This window comes from Saccopteryx bilineata, chromosome 5, assembly GCF_036850765.1.
Source record: "Saccopteryx bilineata isolate mSacBil1 chromosome 5, mSacBil1_pri_phased_curated, whole genome shotgun sequence".
Lineage (NCBI taxonomy): Eukaryota > Metazoa > Chordata > Mammalia > Chiroptera > Emballonuridae > Saccopteryx > Saccopteryx bilineata.
Window position 1 is genome coordinate 183,086,410 of NC_089494.1, and position 19,597 is coordinate 183,106,006.

The 19,597-nt window shown below is 43.1% G+C and overlaps 1 protein-coding gene and 1 non-coding gene across 2 annotated transcripts in view; one reads left to right on the forward strand and one right to left on the reverse strand.

Moving 5' to 3' along the window:
- TSPAN5 (tetraspanin 5) overlaps positions 1 to 19,597 on the forward strand; it is a 187,746-nt gene that overhangs the window by 82,013 nt on the left and 86,136 nt on the right. The window lies entirely within an intron of this gene.
- On the reverse strand, positions 6,209 to 6,284 carry TRNAV-GAC (transfer RNA valine (anticodon GAC)). The gene has a single exon. It is a non-coding gene; the product is annotated as a tRNA-Val (tRNA).

Consider the following 19,597-nt stretch of genomic DNA (forward strand, 5'->3'; position numbering starts at 1 on the left):
AACTAACAATGTTATTTCAAAGAAGTGGTTAAAAATAATCAAATTTAACAGAAAACAAGTCTCTGGACCTTGGTTACATATTTATTTCCTCAGCTAGTGCCCCCACCACCACTTGTGCCTGGTTCATGTGTGAAGTGCTGCCCTTGGGCAAAGGTTCGTGGAGGGTAAAAATTTATGTTCTTTCTTCGATTGAGTTTATGGTGGTTTTGACACAGAAGGAGGAACATGTGTGAGGCTATTAGAGAATGCCACGATGAAGCCCAGAGACTGGGGGGACTAGGGCCGGCTTGGGCTCCCTGGCAATGCAGTGCCATTGTCGACAGTCCCCTTTGGGGGGACCTGCGGGTGGCAGTTGTTCTGCTTCAGCAGCTCTCTGTAGAGGAACACTGCCCCTGCTCTCCCCACTCCATCTGGCATGCCTCCTATAACTTCATAACTATGTCAGGGCAATTTATTTATACACTCACGAACACAAGACAGTGCGGTCAGAATGTGGGGACACACACAGGTGGAAAATAGACTGTCCTTACCTTCTAGAGCGGTGGTAGTCAACCTGGTCCCTACCGCCCACTAGTGGGCATTCCAGCTTTCATGGTGGGCGGTAGCGGAGCAACCAAAGTATAAATAAAAAGATAGATTTAACTATAGTAAGTTGTTTTATAAAGATTTATTCTGCCAAACTTAGTGAAAATCTGACATAAAGTACTTGGTAAGTAATTATTATTCTATGCTTTAACTTGCTGTAACTCTGCTTTATAAATTTTATAAAATAAAGTTACTTCCCTACTTGATAAAGCACCATTACTGTGGAACCAGTGGGCGGTTAGAAAATTTTACCACTAACAGAGATACAAAAGTGGGCAGTAGGTATAAAAAGGTTGACTACCCCTGCTTTAGACGCTCTCGGCTGGGGCGTGTGGTATGGGGACACACAAAATAGAACTTTTCCTCCCACCTTCCAAGTTCTTGCTGGACTGATAAATTAACATGAGACAGATTAACAGGAGAAAATGTCCAAGTTTATTACGGGTGTACCTTTTGGGGTGTCATGAGATATGAGACCCAAAGACACATTTTTAGGCAGTTAAGGTTTATATGTCATTTTGGGCAGAGGAGAAGAGGGGCAGGGGCCTGGGATTTCAAAGGGAAAGAACACAGTTCACAGGTAAATAACTCATGGTAAACAAATTCTTGCTGGGCAAGCTGGAGCAATGGGCACAGAGGGGAATCTCAGGAACAGATGTTTTTCTTGGGTCCTTCCTGTCTGCATACTTAATTCAAATCGGCTAAGGTGCATATACTACAGTGACCACGCTGAGGTTCCCTTCCTGAAGCAGGTTTTCCCATCTGAGTTCCGTTCGTCAGGAAAGGAGGAGGGTCAGAGGCTCTCTCTGAGTCTTGTGTTTCTTAAGGAGCACCTGAAAATCAGTATCCCAAATAACACATGTGAGGGGTGGGCAAAACTTTGCTTCCCCTCAGCTAAGCTAGGAGAGGAAGTGCCATAATCAGCTGGGAGGAAAGCATTCCCGAGATGGGCACAGGAGGACTGGGGTGGAGGTGTGAGCTCGCTCCAGATCCAGAAGGACGGAGGTGGCGCTGTCCACCTTGGACGATGGTATTGGAGACAGTTTGCTGTTACCTTCCATAGTCCAGTGGTTGCATGACAAAGGAGACATTCCCCCACGCACAGGGAAGACTCACGAAGAATGTTCAGGTAGGGGTGGATTACAGTTATGTTGATTCCTCTGGATGCAGTATGGACAGGACCCTTGTGTCAATGGTTGTTTCTATGGCTCAGCAGTCCTACCTGTTTGGCATAACTTTGTGTTACTCTGTGGTCAGTTAAAAAACAAAAACAAAAGCTTAAGTCCAGTGGATATGGATTTTTTTTAGACAAAGGGGACCCTCTGGACCTTTCACAAGGGAAGGGACTATGACTTTTGGCTGCATCTGATTCCCCACAGCTCAGCACAGGGTTTGGCGTATAATAACTGCTAATAAATACTGGTGGAAGGAAGGGGGGAAAACGTCCAGGGTTTATTTGGGGGTTAAGAGCTAAAAAGGGAATTCATTTTTGGATAAATGAAATATAATTCCCGGATAATTTTCTCTTTAAGTATAAGCATTTGGAGGGGCTGTGAGTGAACTAACTTCCTTCGCAGGTGGGTTGGCCCTGCAGGAGTAAAGGGGATGGCGTTTCCAGCTCATGTTCCAAACTCATTTCTCCGGGGAGCTTCAGGGAGCTGTGGGACTACACACACAGCTTTGCCTAATTGATTAACTCTGCATAGCTGTTTTTATTTCTTTCCTAAAATAAATTTTATTTTCTAATTAACTCTCCAGAATTAATAAGTGCCAAAAAACAGGATGTTCGTTGAATCTTGTGATCTGAAATGATGTAGCCAACTCCTTGAAAAGGTATAATTAATGATCTGAAATCTCTCAGGGCATTCTTAGTTCCTGAAATGGGAAGCAGGTTTCTGAAAATAGCTAATATTTATTGTTTACCGTGAGCCAGGCATTGTACTGAAGGCTTTTTTTAAAAAAAAAAAAATTCTTTTATCACAAATATCCCATGAATTAGCACTATGAGTATCTTCATTTCTCACTGTGAGAACTGATTCTCAGAGTGGTGAAATCACTCAAGGTTGACACAGTCAGTAAATAGTAGAACTGGATTTGAAATGAAACAGCTCTGAAAGGCCAGCCAGTGTTGCCTCTTTTCTCCCAGGAGGTCTCATTTCCTTGGTGCTTTCTCATTTCTGCTGTCTGTCATACTAACACCCTTGTCAGGTGTGATAAACAACACTGAGTGGGTCTAGTACAGATCAGTAGATCGCAACACCATAACATTGCTTAAGAAAGGCTTGGGCAGATCATATCACTTGCACAATGGAAGGTCATAATCCCATAATGCATTGGAGGTCAATTTTGGAGTCATACTAGGTGAGGAAGGTGTAGATTTTACACTGACAGAGACCTTTGGGCTGGGAGAAGCCACACAGTGGGGGGACTTGGAATTGCGGGGGGGTAGGGGAATTAATGACTCTGGTTGGCCAGTCTCTTGGAAATTTTAAGGGCAGTAAACATTTTAACTCCAGTACATCAGTATTTTTGGATAAGAAGTTTCAGGTACTTCACAATACTTACGTATAATGTGTGAGCATTGTGGTTGATAAGTGAGAATGAGCCTCATCACTCTTCTGTGTTAACAGAAATATAAAAAAGAGGGTGAATTTTTTAAAATTGAGTTTTACATTTTGGCTTTTATTTTAAAGCAGAATATAAAATAGGGTTGTTTTTTTTTTCTATCTCCATGACTACCAGGATAGAAGATTTAATAAAAAGCAATAGCTATATTTATGCTAGAAAAGACATCATTATTAGTCATGACATTTTTGAATCAAAGTGTCTAGATAATCATTGATAATCAATGTATTTGGATAACCTAGTTTGGATGATGTGCAACTGTTAATATCTCCCTTTTTACAAAAGGCAGAATTTGTATATACAATATTATAGGCTTGGCAATGCAACTGTAAGTAAGTTTGGTAGCATTACAGATTGAGTTTTGAGTTGATTGTATAATTTAAGGTTTTAATAACATTGGAAAAGTGGATACGTGCATATAAACTGAGGGAGAAAGAAAAAATTTATACTGGTTGATTTTATAAGAAAATCCTCTGGTAAATAATGTGACTTTCCAGAAGGTGAGAGAATACACTAATCCTTCAGAGATGGGGAAAGGAAATACAATAACCTTTCTATTTTATTTTATTTTTTTCAGGATATTATAGTTTCTAATGAAAGAGAAAAAGTTCTCAGAATATTCTGTGAATATTGTGTAAGGTGCTTATTATTTAGAAAAAAATTTAAACCATTTTCTTTAATTGAGATATATAGAAGAGATTGGATATTACTCCTGACCCTCCTTTTCAGCCTGAAGAAACCACTCTGGCTCCGACTGGCAAAACCACCCAGTAAGGGATCACTGACACTTAGGAAGTAGAAAGAGCTGGAACAGCATTCATGGGGGGATTGGAGGAGGGGGTTACCAACCTCTCAGGTAATATGTATAGTGAAGAGTGTAGATCTGAAAGATGAACATTTCTGTCATCTCATTGGGAAGGAGACTGACAGTATGGGCTCTTTCTTTAAAACAAACAAACAGACAAACTCGCACTACCCCGTTATAGATACACTGTGTGTTCAAAGCTTCCCTAAATTTAGAGAACCTGTATATAAAAATGAGTGTGTGTATGTGTACTTGATGATCCGTCCTGATTTTTATATTTAAAGATAATTTCCCATATTTGTATCTTCCATATATTTGTAGATACGTGTCCACATCTTTTCATATTTAGTTGCACATTTTTTTTTCAGTTTGCTGCTGTATAGTGAGCTTTTCTCTGTGTCACTAGATACTCTTTGGAAGGGGACTTGTAAGCTCTATGACTCCGTGGCTTCAGGAAACCCAATCTGTCCGTCTCTTCTGGGAACGCAGAGCTCCACTGTGTCCTCTGCTTGCAGCTCTCAGCTCCTGCATTCCCTGTGCTTCTCCTTTGCTCTAGAACATTCTGGCTTCCATCCTCTTCCCCAGCTAACTCTTCATCTTTATGCTATTCTTTTTTTATTTGGATGGATTTTAATGCATTGGAAAGTGGGCAAGGATCATTTTAGCTGGATTATGAAATTCAGCTTTGTTGGGCAGAACCATCTCTACCTTCTTCACTAATGTTAATCATTATTGTATGCCCTGTGGGGGTCATGCTTCTTGCAGGGCACCCTCAATGTTTTCCTTTTTTTCTTCTTCTTCACTGAGAGAGACAAAGAGACAGAGAGAGCGACGGAAAGACAGGAAAGGAGAGATGAGAAGCATCCACTCATAGTTGCAGCGCTTTAGCTCTCATATGTGCCTGGACCCCGGGTCTCCAACTGAGTCAGCGACCCTTGCTCAAGACAGCAACCTTGGACTCAAGCCAACAACCTATGTGCTCAAGCCAGTGACCATGAGATCATGTCTATGATCCCACGCTCATGCCTGCGACCCTGTGCTCAAGCTGGTGAGCCTATACTCAAGCCAGATGAGCCCATGCTCAGCTGGCAACCTCAGGGTTTTGAACCTGAGTCCTCGGCATTTCAGGTTGATACTCTATCCACTGCACTACCACCTGGTCAGGCCCTTTCACGTTTTTACATAATAGTCACAGTTACTCTGGTTGGGAGGTGACATTCTCATTGTAACAAAGATGAAATCAGGGCTGAAGGTAAAATAAGAGGTGAACCAGTACTGGAAGTTGCCTCATGCTCTTGTCCTTAGATCATGCTTCTGTTTCTTTAATTGTGACTCACTTTGACATTGTCATGGGAGGAGGGGGAGGAATCTTGACAGGGCATCTGATGAACCACCACAGCTAATGTTAGTGATTAACAAGGCCCTTGGAAATATTCATTATAAGACCTAGTCTTGAAATGCTTTTAAGTTAAAAAGATTTCTGGAGAATGTTCAAGATCTCTCAGGGGTAACTATTAAAACTATAGCCAGAATCAGTCTTACATTACATGTGTGTGAGTGAGGTAAATGATTTTGGTGCAGAAGGGAACATGCCTTTAACAAAATCTGATCTATGTGGAGTAACCTGCCCATCGCTAACAGTTGGTAAGTTTAGAAAAAGTACATAAGTGCAACTCATGTTCAATAAGGAGGTGAAATATGATGTACTAAAACCCTTAAAGATTTGAGAGGTTGATTATTTTGGTGACAGGCATTCACTTAAGGATGCATGAGTCAAGAGATCTACAAGGTTATAATCTTTCTTCTTTGCATTATTAAATTAGGTCAGGTACTTTCCCAGGCCAAAGGGAGTCATTAGCTTGGTAGGAAACTCTTGGCTTTTTTTTTTTTTTTTTTTTAATTTTTTTGTATTTTTCCGAAGCCGGAAACGGGGAAGCGGTCAGACAGACTCCCGCATTAGCCCGACCGGGATCCACCCGGCACGCCCACCAGGGGGAGACGCTCTGCCCATCTGGGGCGCCACTCCATCGCGACCAGAGCCACTTCAGAGCCTGGGGCAGAGGCGAAGGAGCCATCCCCAGCGCCCGGGCCACCTTTTTGCTCCAATGGAGCCTCGGCTGCAGGAGGGGAAGAGAGAGACAGAGAGGAAGGAGAGGGGGAGGGGCGGAGAAGCAGATGAGTGCCTCTCCTATGTGCCCTGGCTGGGAATCGAACCCAGGACCTCCGCACGTCAGGCCGATGCTCTACCGCTGAGCCAACCAGCCAGGGCCTTGGCTTTTTTTTTTTTAATGAAGAAATTGTGGCCAGTTTTATAAATATAGTTTATGCTTGACTCTGTAGACCAAAGGAAGCTACTGATGGAGGACTAGTTTTTTTTGGATCTTAGCAGAGTGTTAATGACCCACTTCTACCATGAGGGTCTAACCTTGAGTTATCTAAATGCTTTAGTGTAATTTTAAGCCATAGGCACATTTTTTTGGCATAATTTTTATTCCTATTTTGCTTAAAAAGTAAACTAAATCAAACTAAAGTCCAGAACATTTTGTACTGCTGCTTCTTATTAAGATTGTTTAGTTGTTGGTGGTGAGATGAGGAAAATAGTTCTCAGCAGTTTGAGAATTCTTGTCATCATGAATCAAAATTGCACTAGATGACAGTTTTTATACTGTTTCAGATTATGGTTTTAGTGCATTTGAAGTTGTTATCCACATTAGAGTGGAGTTACTGTGATTGAAAAGTTGCTTTGGTGACTTGTAGTTTTGATACAGTAGACAATAGAAGGGAGAATTGTTTGTAGGATGCATTTGCTGTGTACACTTCTCTCCCTATCACCAGGTTCAACAGCGGAGAGAACTAGGACTCTAAACCTGTTCAACCAGTATCTCCTAGGAGAGGCTGTTCAGAATTTTCTAGAAATTGTTAGGGTTTTTTTGGCTGGTAGTTATGGATAAAACATGAACAGAACAAAATTTAAAAATGTTTAAATAAAAAAAGATTGGTGATAACAAAGAGATATCAACCACAGCCCCTCCACCAGAGGAAAAATAGGTTCGTAGCATTTTTCTCGTGGAGAGGAGTGTATGTTACTTCAGGTCAGCCTGTGATGAAAGCAACATATGTTTAGTTTTATGAGGACCTAGTGACAGATGGTGGCCTGTAGGCTTAATTATGCAGTGGGCAGAATTCTTTAAACAAATCACTGTAATTGTGACATGGCTCTTTCTGAGGAGTTAGACAATCGGAACTGTTTATTGTCACTCTAGGTAAACATGTTACAGGTGAATGAGGGTAAGGTGCTACATGAGGGAAATCTATTTACAATTTCTTTTCATCTTTGTATTCATTTTAGTGCCTAAAGGAAAAAGGAGAAGAAAAAAATCAAAAGAGGTAGTACAATAAAACCCAGGCTGAAGCCATTGTTGCCGATGGAAATAAGGTTCTTCCACAGAGTCACGAGAAAAGTATTTGGGGACCCACACATAGGTGGGTGAAGTGTAGTAGTAAGATTTATTGGAGTAAAACAAATTGTCCCCAGGTGCTCAATGTCTCATCCATGACCAGGAGGCTTATTAGCTCTGTCCCACTGTGGAAGAAGTCCAGCCCCTGCGGCCTCAGAGCCACACTTGTCCTCACCAAGCCCAGGAGGAGGGCCAGGGCCCAGAGGCAGAACTTCTGTGCCTCATTTCCCCATCTGCATGTCTGCCACCAAGGCCCGATGGTGCCCCGGCTGGCTGCAACCAGCACTGCGGCTGGCACTGTGGTTGGGCCCCTGCAGGTGCTATGGAGACAGAACACATGCTACTCATGCTGCTGAGACCAGCGCTTGTTAAGCTTTGATTATATTATCTCTGCTCTGGGAGAGAGCAGGCTTTGTTTCAAACTAACCAGTCCCTTCCCTTATCCTCTGTGGGCTTGTGCTGGGCTCTCCCCTTAACCATTCCCTTTTCTGGATCTTTCAGGGGTCCGTGTCCCTATCCAATCTGATCCTTTCCCTAGATTTTCCCAGGTTAGACTCGGCCTCTTTATGGTGCCGTTTTAGTTCCTATTGCGCGAGCCTCAAAGTTTCGCCTCATCACCTGGCTTCTATTGCACATGCGCTTACCCCCCCCCCCCCCCCCATCCCGCACCACCTTGGTTTCTATTGGCCGTGTGCTCAGCAGAGGTCTTCCTCCTTTCTCCCCTCGACAGTCCGGTTATTCCCCAGGGAGATTGGGAAGCCAGTTTTTCAGCTGTCCAAAACTGTAACTTCCAGACTTAAGCCAGAGTAAGTGTAACTTCCAGACTCAATCAGGCCCACCCAGTCTACCTCTCTTCTCTTTTGTTACTATCTAACTAGCTGCCCATGCTAACACCATGATAGCATTATTTTAGCTAGCTTTCTGGAGGGTTGAGGGTTTTCTCTGTTAAACATCAAGGTTCCTCTTTTAATCCCTTTGAATGGAAGTCTCTCTGCAGTCTGTGTTGCCCTCTGAAAACATAACGTCCTTAACATGAGTAAACCTCTGGGATGAACATGCCAGCTGTCTTCCGCCTCGGAGATTCACACTTGCCTTTCCTTCGACCTGGAGTGCTTGGAGCAGACAGTCCACAGTCGCCTTCCACCCGTCTCACCTCTGTGAAATCACATCCCTCTCCTGGCATTGCCTCTCCCTGACGGGTTTCCTTCATCCACTTTTCAATTAACTGACATATATTTTTAAATTAAATATTTATTTTACTGTTTTTTCCCCAAATGTAAGCTTCATCAGGGCAGGGGTCTTGGACTGTTCTCTGTTGCAACATTGGTCCCTGGAATAGAGCTGGCACACAGCGACATTTAAATATTTGTGGATATAGTTACAGGGGGGTCCTCAGGTTACAACATAGTTCCGTTCCTACTACAGTGACATAACCTGAATTTTGGTGTAAGTCGAAACACACCCTAGCCTAAGTTACTTACCTATCCAGTGGTCGGCAAACTCATTCGTCAACAGAGCCAAATATCAACAGTACAACAATTGAAATTTCTTTTGAGAGTCAAATTTTTTAAATTTAAACTATATAGGTAGGTACATTCCTTATCGAGGTAGCGCCCACATATGGTATTTTGTGGAAGAGCCACACTCAAGGGGCCAAAGAGCCGCATGTGGCTCGTGAGCTGCAGTTTCCCGACCACTGACCTATCCTCACACAGTTGTAAAATCATAATCTAGAACATATAAACACAACTGAGTCACAGAAAAAGGAAAAGGACATAAATATGCTGTAATATTGGACAGTGTATTCTTCCACCATGTGCGACCAAACTAGTTTGCCCACGTAATCCATAGTTATGACACTACAGGCGTAAGCCGAAACACTCATGTCTCATCTTCTTAAAGTTTTTATGGGAGTGAGCATCGTAATCTCGAAATGTGTATGTCAGGACTGGCCTAACCCGAGGACCTCCTGTAATTGATTAATTTTCTCGACTGTGGTGCAGGGGAAGCTTTGTCCTCTCTTGTTTGCACACTGGTCAGATGGCCCTGTGCTTATGGTTCTAGTGTTCAACTCAGTGCATTGTTGATGCCTTTTCTTGCCTCTCTCCCTCACCGGACTGCAGAAATTTGGGAGGTTGGCCATTATGTCTACAGTTCTTGGGCCTTCTCAGAGTCCCTGCTGCCAGGTGTCACCTGGGCAGTCATTGCACTGGCTAGGTTTTCTTGGTTCTGTGGCAGGTAGGTTGTGGTCTTAAGAGGGGTAGAAATGGGTGAATGAGTGGAGAAAAAGAAATGAATGTCGAAATGAAAGAGCACTGACCTTGTTAAGGAAGAGTGAGTCCTGAGGGGAAAGTTGGCTTCATGGTGATGCTCTTGAAGCCCTTCTCTCTACCTTGTGCCTCTCCCTCTGCCCAAGCTACCCCGTCTCTGAGCTGGTTCAGACACCGTGTCTTTTCAATATGTTTTCTCCCTGCTCTGACCTGCAGAGGGTTGGACCTTACAGTCAGGTCTTATATGTGCCCTGTAAACGAGGCAAATTTAGAGTACAGATACGGTGCTGCAGTGATTTGTAGCCTTTCTACTACAGGGGACCAGTTGTTATTGTTTTTATTCTTTATCACACAGATCGTAACTAAAGCTGCTGTTAATGGAGGGCATCTAGACTGCAGCCCAGGTGGGCCACGTCCCACCTACTGCATCTCCAGTCATTTGCCATCATTAGTGCCCTTTCTCCATGATTTGGTTGAAAAGCCACCATAGAAATATGAGATATTGATCAAGTTCTCCACCCATCTGTCAGTTCATTCATCCATCTGTCCATCTTTTCATACTCTTACCTTTTCCAAAAACAAAACTTAATATGTTTAAGTAATGATCTATATAAAACAATATACTATATATTAAAACACTTATATGGCTTAATAAGTCATATGGTAGGGGATATGTGGGAACACTATGACATTAGAATGATAATAAGCACGCAAATATTTGCTATTAACTAGTACACATTTTTTATTTTGTTTATCATTTTTAAGTGAATTAGGAAAACATGTGAAGGGAAACTAAGGGATCAAAATATACACCGGTGGGCAGTTGAACTTGCCGAAAGTGAGTGCAAATGTTTTCTGAGCTTCCTGTTAGCCAGTGCAAAAAGGGAAACATGGTCAGCTTCATGTTACAAAATACATGATACTATTTAGAACAGTTCACTGCCTGGTAAAATGGATACTATGGGAAAAAGTTGAAATAGCTTTGGCAGAGTCCCTACAGTACGTAAAATAAGGAATTTTTAGGGCAGCTTCCTCCGATGTTCTTCAGTATTGGCCAGTGGAACAACAAAAAACGGCATCACAATAAGAGTAGTTTACCAGGGACAAAACAATTTTAAAGGTGTATTCTATAGAATGTGCAAGGGAAATGTTCCCAAGTCTTTCAATCTTACTCTTTGGTAAACAGAGCTAGAATATTTTACTAAGGCTGGGGTGGAAAAGGGGGTGGGGGAGAAAAATATGTAGGCCTGAGGTATGAGCTCTAACCAAGCCTGTCTTTATTTCTGCGTTTTGATCTCTATCTCTGCATTTTTTTATGTTTGTCATTCAGTGCTCTTAGCTCTGTTTTTTTCCTGTGTACCTCTGTTGAGCCTGTCATGGTGATTAAGGAAAATCCTGTGTCTTTCCAAAATCACAATTTTTGATGGCTCTAGAATATTTTCTTTGGTTTATACACTTGACATTATTACTTGTTTGAAAGTCTGTTGGGTTGCAGAATAAAAATAGCTAGGAATTGTCTTGCATTCTAATTTTGCCTTTCTTATCAACTGAGATTTTGTGATCTCTCAAATTTTCAGTGAATGGAAAATTAAGTTGTTAAAGTGAATTGCAGTTGGAAATTTATACCAGATGATGAAACTAGATGAGTGTGTGGTCTTGACATGGGCGGTGCCTTGTGGGAGTGTCTTTGGCCTGAATATTCGGTGTTTGTCTTTCCATGCGCTGTCACGCATCTAGAATCTACCTTTATTTAATTATTGGGAGTTTTCTACACATGTTGATGCAGTCTCTCAGCTAAAATCACACTGTCCAGTCCTCTTGCTATTCCTTTTTCACCACTTATAGAATGAAAGGAAGTACTATTAGAAATGCTTTACTGTCTGATTTAAAATCAACATTTCTGTAGATTCAGAAATTCAATGAGGTAAAAAGAAATAACATCAATTCTTCTCTTTAAAAATGATTTCTCTCTTTTGGCTGAAAAGGTTTGGTTCTTTTACCCCCGTAGTGTTCATTATTTTAGATGTTCCCATTTTATTCTGTACAGATGCCCATCTTAGCACCTACATTTACTAAAATGTAAATTAACCTGTCAACATCAATAGATAGTAAGTTCTTTGAAGGCAGGGGTCCCTGGTGACAGGTAGAGTAATATCTGACATATTATAGATACTCATTAAATCTTTGTGAATGAAAAGACCCACGACATAATGTTTTTATGATTCCAACCAGTCATTGGAAATAGCTACCATAGTGTCTCAGACGAACATCTCAAGTCAAATCCAAATGCTCCCTGTGTGTTAGAGGTGAAGGCCCCACCCTGATTCCCCAAAATTGAAAATCTTAGTCATTTAAGCATCTCTTTCGCTCCCTGAAGTTATTCTTACCCCCCCCCCCATTCTTATTGCCTCTTATCTAGTTTACACTTTTGGTCACTTGCAAGCTGGCTTTGCTGGCCTGAGTCCCCTGTGGTCCCCTTATGTCCTGTGCCCTGCTGCAGCCAGACTGGGCTGCCTCCAGCATCCCTCCATTAAGTCGATCCTGTAGATGGTCAAAGTGGGTTTTCCCGGGAAGTGTTGCAGAATAGCATAATCCAATGGACATCCTTGGTTGCTTGATGACTCTCAGCTATGTAGGCTCAGAAAAGATTTGATGAGTGTAACAGGTGTTCAGCTGTGTCAGCCCAGTTCAGGAAGGAGATACAGTGCCAGCTCACTGACTTACTATGAGATGAGAACTGTTTTTGTTTTCCATTATTGCATGGCCCGGGATGCTAGTGTGGGAACAACCAGGACATCGTCGTTCTCTTCCTGTAGTCAGGCCTGTGTTCCCTGGAAAGCCAAATCATAATCAGATGCTTCGTTGGCTGGCATGGAATAAAAATACAGAGAAGTGAAGTGTCAAACGGCATCAGGTTCAGTCCGAGGCATCCATTACACTCCTGGGCGGAAGGCTTGCCAGTGGGAACACCCAGAGGCAGTTGGCATGGGCTGCCTGCGTCTCCTCCATCAGGGGCTGACTTTGCCAGTAGGTCCTGAACCTCCAAGGGCTATGGCTGTTGCCTGCGGCTCTCTCTCCCTGTCTGTTGCTTTGAGCAGCCAGGCCGTGGTGGCTCTCTTTAAATCTGGACTTTCCTCCACTTTCAGGTCTGACCAGGCCCGTGTGACTGACATTCTTGCCCTTAGACTAATGCTTTCTATTTTGTAGACCTTGGAACTGTTTCTCTGCAATGACTTTGCTTGTCTTGACTTTTAAAGTTTAGCTCTGAGAGCAGTATTATTTTCCTAATTTCAGAGCCTTACTACCTGACACCCCCCCCACACCCAGTAGTTCTTTTCTTTTCAGGAACCTTTCACAGTCTCGGACTCAGGTTGGAAGTGTCAGTTTCCCTGCCTTGCCTCAGGTCCTCTGTCAGCCTACCGGAGCTACCCAGCCTTATTTTCTGCTCTTCTCCCTGTTGAATAAGTGGCCCAGAGCGGAAGCCCCAGCTTCCCTCATTCTGTGCCCGGGCTGGAGTTTCCTGAACTCTAACAATTTGTTTTGTCTGTCTCATAGGTTTATTGTCAGGTATGCATCATGCAGTATCCTGCATGGGTGAAGCAACTTTTGTTTTAAAGCAATCGTAAGTTGAACATATCACTTTACAGAATTATTTCACTTATCCCCATTTTACAAAGAAGAAAAGTAAAGCCCAAAGAGGTTAGTTTTTTGTGCCCTCAGTCTCAGGACCGATGGGGGCTGCTTTGGTCTGTTCAGCTCCTTTAAATTGCTCTGAACTTCCAGTGCCTTTGCTACATCAGGCTGGATTTTTATAAATTTTAAAAATATGTTTATATTATTATTATTATTATCATTACATTTTTCTTAAGTGAGAAGTGGGGAGGCAGAGAGACAGACTCCCACATGTGCCCAGCCAGGATCCACCCAGCATGCCCACCAGGGGGTAATGTTCCATTGCAACCAGAGCCATTCTAGTGCTTGAGGTAGAAGCCATGGAGCCATCCTCAGTGACCGGGCCAACTTTGCTCCAGTACCTTGACTTTGGGAGGGGAAGCGAGAGATAGAGAGAAAGGAGAGGGGGAAGAGTGGAGAAACAGATGGGCGCTTCTCCTGTGTGCCCTGGCCGGAATCGAACCTGGGACTTCTGCACATAGGGCTGATGCTCTACCACTGAGCCAACCAGCCAGGGCTAAAAATTTGTTTATTGATTTGAGAGAGAGATGAAGAGAAACATTAATTTGTTCCACTCATTTATTTATTCATTGGTTGATTCTTATATGTGCTCTGACCTGGGGATCAAACCCACAACCTTGTTGTATCAGGATGAAGCTCTTAACAACTGAGCTACTGGGCCAGGGCCAGGTTGGATTCTTAACTTACCCCAAACTAGCCCTGCTCATTTCTGCCCCTCCATTCCAGCCAAGAGCTACCCACCTTTCCAAGCCCCCAATAGGTTGTACACTCTCTCTCACTCCTTTCCTCTCCTCTCCGCTCCAGCTGTCTCTGCCCCCAGCATCTCTGAACTTCCCTGGTACTTGAGGATGTATGCGAGTCAGAGCCATCTGGCTTATATACAGGCTCTGTTGTGCTGCTTTGAACAAGTAAGTTAACCTCTCTGAGTCACTGAAAAAATGAGCCTAATAATGACAGTTGCCTCATTTGGTTGCTGGATGATTTCAAAAAAAAAAAAATAGTATATGTGAAAGTTTTGTATAAATGGCTGTTCCTGTGTTCCTCAATAGGTCAGCTACTCTCAAATTTGTTTTTACTTTGCCCATAATGAGGAATATATTTTAACGTCATGACCTGGTGTTTGCAAACACACATATTTGAATCAAAAGTTCCATGAGAACTCTATCCTTTCTCTTCTCGTGTGTGTGTGTGTGCGCGCGCGCGTGTTAAAAACAATGCTAATTTTGACCCCTTTACCCACATTTTGGAGAAAATTGTCTATCCTGTATGACAACAGCCCTTTGAGGTCAGAAAGAGAATTTCATCCTCTGTATCCTCACAGCCCTAACAGTTTAGGATGCTCAGTCAGTTCTGGTTGATGGATTTTCGTGGCGGGTGGGGGAGGGAGACTTAAGCCAATTACACAGTCATTTGTTGAGTGCCCCTTCACAAGAATTATCCAGCAAGACCCTGAGGGCAGCTTTGTTTCTGCTGTGCTCAGGAGCCCGCACTCTCTTGAAGACATCGCTGGCCTCTTGCACTTGGCTGTATGGGCTGCAGCACAGCTGTTTGTGTGACAATTGGCTGCAGTGTTTGATTCCTCCTCTCCAGGCCAAGGCACGTTTGTTGGCCCGGGGCGATGGGCTGTGTTGGACTGCGAATCTCTCGTTCTGCCTGCTGTGTCTCTGCTCCGCCACTCACCCACCTATCCCAGAGGCTGGCGTAGCTGTTTGCACCCTGGTTTCCCTGCTGTGCTGGTGCTGACAGCCTCCCTCTGCCTCAGAGTTAAGCTCAGCTGTATGTGTGCTGCCTGCCTTCCTCCCCAGCATCCAGGCTTCCAGAGCAAAAGCCTCGGACAGCTCACGCCTTCGGGCGGGAGGAAACAAGCCTGTCACTTGTGGTGCCTCAGCACCAATTTGTCACCCACTTCACTCGGCTTCTCCTCTGTGTGGTACCTTTCTTTCCCCTGGCTGCTCCAGCTGGGCGCTTGTCTGACACTGAAATCACATGGTTTGGCTTTAGCCTTTGGTATTATTCTCAAGGTTCTCAGGCTACATCCCTATTGCCATCTTTTTCTGATGCAAAAGGTCTTTTCATTCATAGACGTGTTTTTCCTACGAGATTGGTTTAGGCTTGTTTCCTCCCCAAGCTTTTACTTGCCAAGTCAAAGACCGATTTCCAGTCACTTTCAGAAAAATGCTGGGCCTTCTTTTTGTTTTTAGCACAATCGGCGCATATAACTCTTGTTCTTCTTCAGTCATATTAAATGGCATTGCTTCTCCCGACCCTAGAAAGCGTCTGGAGTTGTTGGTACAGATGATAAGCACTCATAATCCCAGGAGCCAGACAGTCACAGAAACTGGTTTCTACCATTTCCCCTAAAACAGACTGGGCTGACAGCCGTTGCCTCACTTCTCCTCTCATTTCCCATTCAAATGTATCCAAGATGCTCTTTGCTGATTTCCTTCTTACTAAAGCCAAACAGCTTCTCCTTGTATTTCTTTTGGCTTCTAAACTGCTCACATGGCTATTTTTATTTTTATTTTTTTAAATTTAAGTGAGAAGAGGGGAGATAGACAGACTCCCGTATGCGCCCTGACCGGGATCCACCCAGAAATCCCATCTGGGGCTGATGCTCTGCCCATCTAGGGCCAGTACTTGCAACCAAGCTATTTTTAGCACCTGAGGCGGAGGCTCCATGGAACCATCCTCAGCACTTGGGGCCATTGTGCTTGATCAGTTGAGCTATGGCTGTGGGAGGAGAAGAGAGAGAGAAAGGGGAGAGGGAGGGGAGACGAAGCAGATGGTTGTTTCTCCTGTGTGTCCTGACCGGGACTTCCACATGCTGGGTTGATGCTCTGCCACTGAGCAAACCAGCCAGGGCCCCCCTTGGCTTTTTATCCAGCTTGTATTTCATGTGTGGAGAACCTTTGGCATGCAGAGCAGTGCTGCTTTTGTGATTGGACCCCTTTACTGTGATTGCATCTGCCTGTGTCTGCATTGGGCACGCAGGGGCGGTGGATGATCTGGGCCAGGGAAAAGGAGAGAACACAGACGCCCAGGCTGACTTTTGGCAGATGGGATTTACTCAGCAGAGATGTTTTTTGTGTGACTTTCAAACAGCCTTTGGGGTCCTTAGCTGCTTGTGATAAGGGTTACAAAAAAGCAGGCCACCACAATCCCTAAAGGAGTATTTCCAACTTTCCTACTTTAAAGTAAGGCTGAATGTAATATAGAGCAATGGAATTAGTGGATAGGAATGATGTCACATTGACAACAGTGTGTTCTTTTTAATGGTTCCGTTTCAAGAGGATTAAATGAATTTAGGAAATCCACATATGAGGAAACATTTCTCAACCACTAAATGTGGGATCTACTGTGTGTCTGTACCCTCAATCCTTCAAGATGCCCCCAATGGGATGAAATGTTGCCTAAAAGTTCTCATGCAAAATCAGAAGAGCAGATCTGATCCACATGGAAAATATATTAGGAAATGAACAGATAAGCATGTTTCTAAAATCCTGTTAAAATGCTCAACAGTTTTATGAAATATGCAAGTATATAAGTATTTTAAAATTTAATTGGCATGTGGGAATTGGATGTTCCTGTGATTTTAATAAAACATTTTATTGCACAAGGGGGGAAATCCCTAAGTGTCAAAAGGGAAAATGCTCTTTATTCATTCATGCAAATAGTCCCCTTCTTCCTCGCTGTCACAGGGGACATGACGTGTCATATTGTACAGGGTCCAAGGTTCATGAGAAGCAGGTTTGTAAATGGCAGGTAGTGGGAAAGTGATTTATGTTCCATGAAAATCCATTCAGCGGGTAGCACTCTTCAGGGTATCTGACGCCTAAGGGAGCCATTGTCTTAACTCTGAAGGGACAAAAAGGCTTCAGTTACCGGAGGGTGCTGTTCTGGGATGGCGATATCCCGTCTCATTTTCCAGTAAGAGCAGGGACACAATTGTCTGGGATTTTTAAAAGAAAAAAAAAAGGTTTTGTTCCTTTCTCATTTAGTTACAGTGGAAATTAAAGTAGGACCTTAAATTCTAGGAACATAATTCATTGTAATGTCAGAACCCAAGCAAATGTTGGAAGTTAAATCAGATGTCTCATTATGAAATGTGTGAAAGTTATTTACTCTCATTTAAATTTTGAGAAAACAAATGAATGGCTATTGAGGTTAGGCGTGGGAAGCAGTAATTAGTGACGGGATGAAAGGACTCAGTAAGATTAGCTTAGATCACCGATATTTAGTTTATGTTTTATTTCATTCTGTTTGCTTTTTCATTGGTCTAAATTAACTGACAGAATTGCATTTCTCAATATGTAGAACAATTATTGGTCTTTTATAGAAGACCATTACTACTTTTGTTATTTATGTAGCTCTTGGAAAATAATAATGGAATTTTCAATGGGGAGAGATAGTCTTTTCAAAGATTTTGTTTTGGGCAGAAATTTAGTAGAATTTGGGCAGAATTTGATAGAACTTACAGAATTTGCTTTATCAAAATGTACTTAAACTGTGTTTATCATTTAGGTTTCTAACACTTTTTATTGGCTTCTTTTATAATTTGAATTGGAAGCCTTCTAGAAGGAAGGAGAAGGAAAAAAAAATAAGTGAACTTGTTGACCATTTTTTCAATATAGTGTGATAATTGTTTTCCACTTAATTTTGTCTTATGAAACATTTTTGAACATCTGTTTTGTGTCAAGAAATCCTTATTGGTCCCAGACCTCAAGAAGCTTATAGTTTAACACATTTTTTTTTTCAACCTTGACACCAGTAACATTTGGCCCAGCTAATTCTTTGAGATGAGGGCTGTGCATTATAGGATGTTTAGTAGCATCCCTGGCCTCTCACTCAGTGACAGTGGAACCCCATCCGATCCCCATCCCCTGCTGTGCCAACCAGAAATGTCTCCACATAGCCTCAAATGTCACTTACTGAGAAACAGAATCACCCTTATTTCAGACCCATGGGTTTGGCACAATGAGTGCATCTCACATGAAAAGTCAGCAGCTTTCTGTGCCATTATAGGTGTTCCATTACTTGTGTTTATTTCTGGTTTTGGAAAAGCCATTTGAAAATGCCCTGAAGCGATTTTTAGTCTAGTCTTGTAATTGTTGAAGGCTAGAGGAGAATTGTTACTGTGTTCAGGGAAGTGCATATGTGGAGAGGTGTCTCCTTCCTCCCCTCCCCCAAATGCATCCTGTCTCTTCTTCCTCTCTTTGCTCATGGTCTCTCCTCTGCCAAGAATCTACCCCTGCACCCCACCATCCCTTATAAACCACTCACTCTGTTCTTAAGAAGTCCTGACTGTGAACCCTTGTTAATTCCTTTCCTTAGTAACCTTTTAACAAAACTAATTGCCCTTTTCACTAGTTCAGTAGTATTTATTCAGTTAATATTGCAACCCACTGTTTGCCAGGAGCTGTGCCAGGTTCTAGGGATATGACGATGGAAACGGCCTACTCTTTGTCTTCGAGGGTCTCAGACTAATGGACAGAGGAGCATTTTGTTTATGCCGGTTGCATGCTCAGTCAGTGATGCCTGTTCCCCATGCAGGGCCGCAGGGTCCCAGGCCCCATCCACACGGCTCTGCTGACCCTTCATCCTCTGCCGTATGTGGACGGGAAGAAAGAGAGCGTGGAGTCCACACACCGCTCTGAAAGCCTCGTCGCAGAAGTGACAGGCACCACTGCTCTCACCTTCCACTGGCAGAGACAAGTCCTGAGGCCACCCCAAACTGCATGAGTTGTGGAGGCACACGGTCTCACTGGGTGCCCGGGAAGAAGTGGAGTTTGGTAGGTAGGTAGCTAGCAAACCCAGCCACATGCCTGTGACACTGGTTGTGAATTGTGTTATCATCAGTTGACTACATATTAGTTATTTCTCTTTTGTTACACTTTCACCCAAAATGTTTGCAAGACTTGCTCCCTTACTCCATTTAAATCCCAGTCTTATCAGAAAGATCTTCCAAGTATATGGTTGCAAAACAAGAAAAGCTCACCTCCCGTTCATTACACCGTTTTTCTCTTTAGAGCCTGTCACCTACACTGTATGTACTGTATATATTTTTAGTTACTGTCTTCTCACCTCCCCACCTCACCACCAGTAAAATATAAGTGCCTCAAGGGCACAACTTTTGTTTTGCTTTTTGCTGTTGCTGAGAGCCT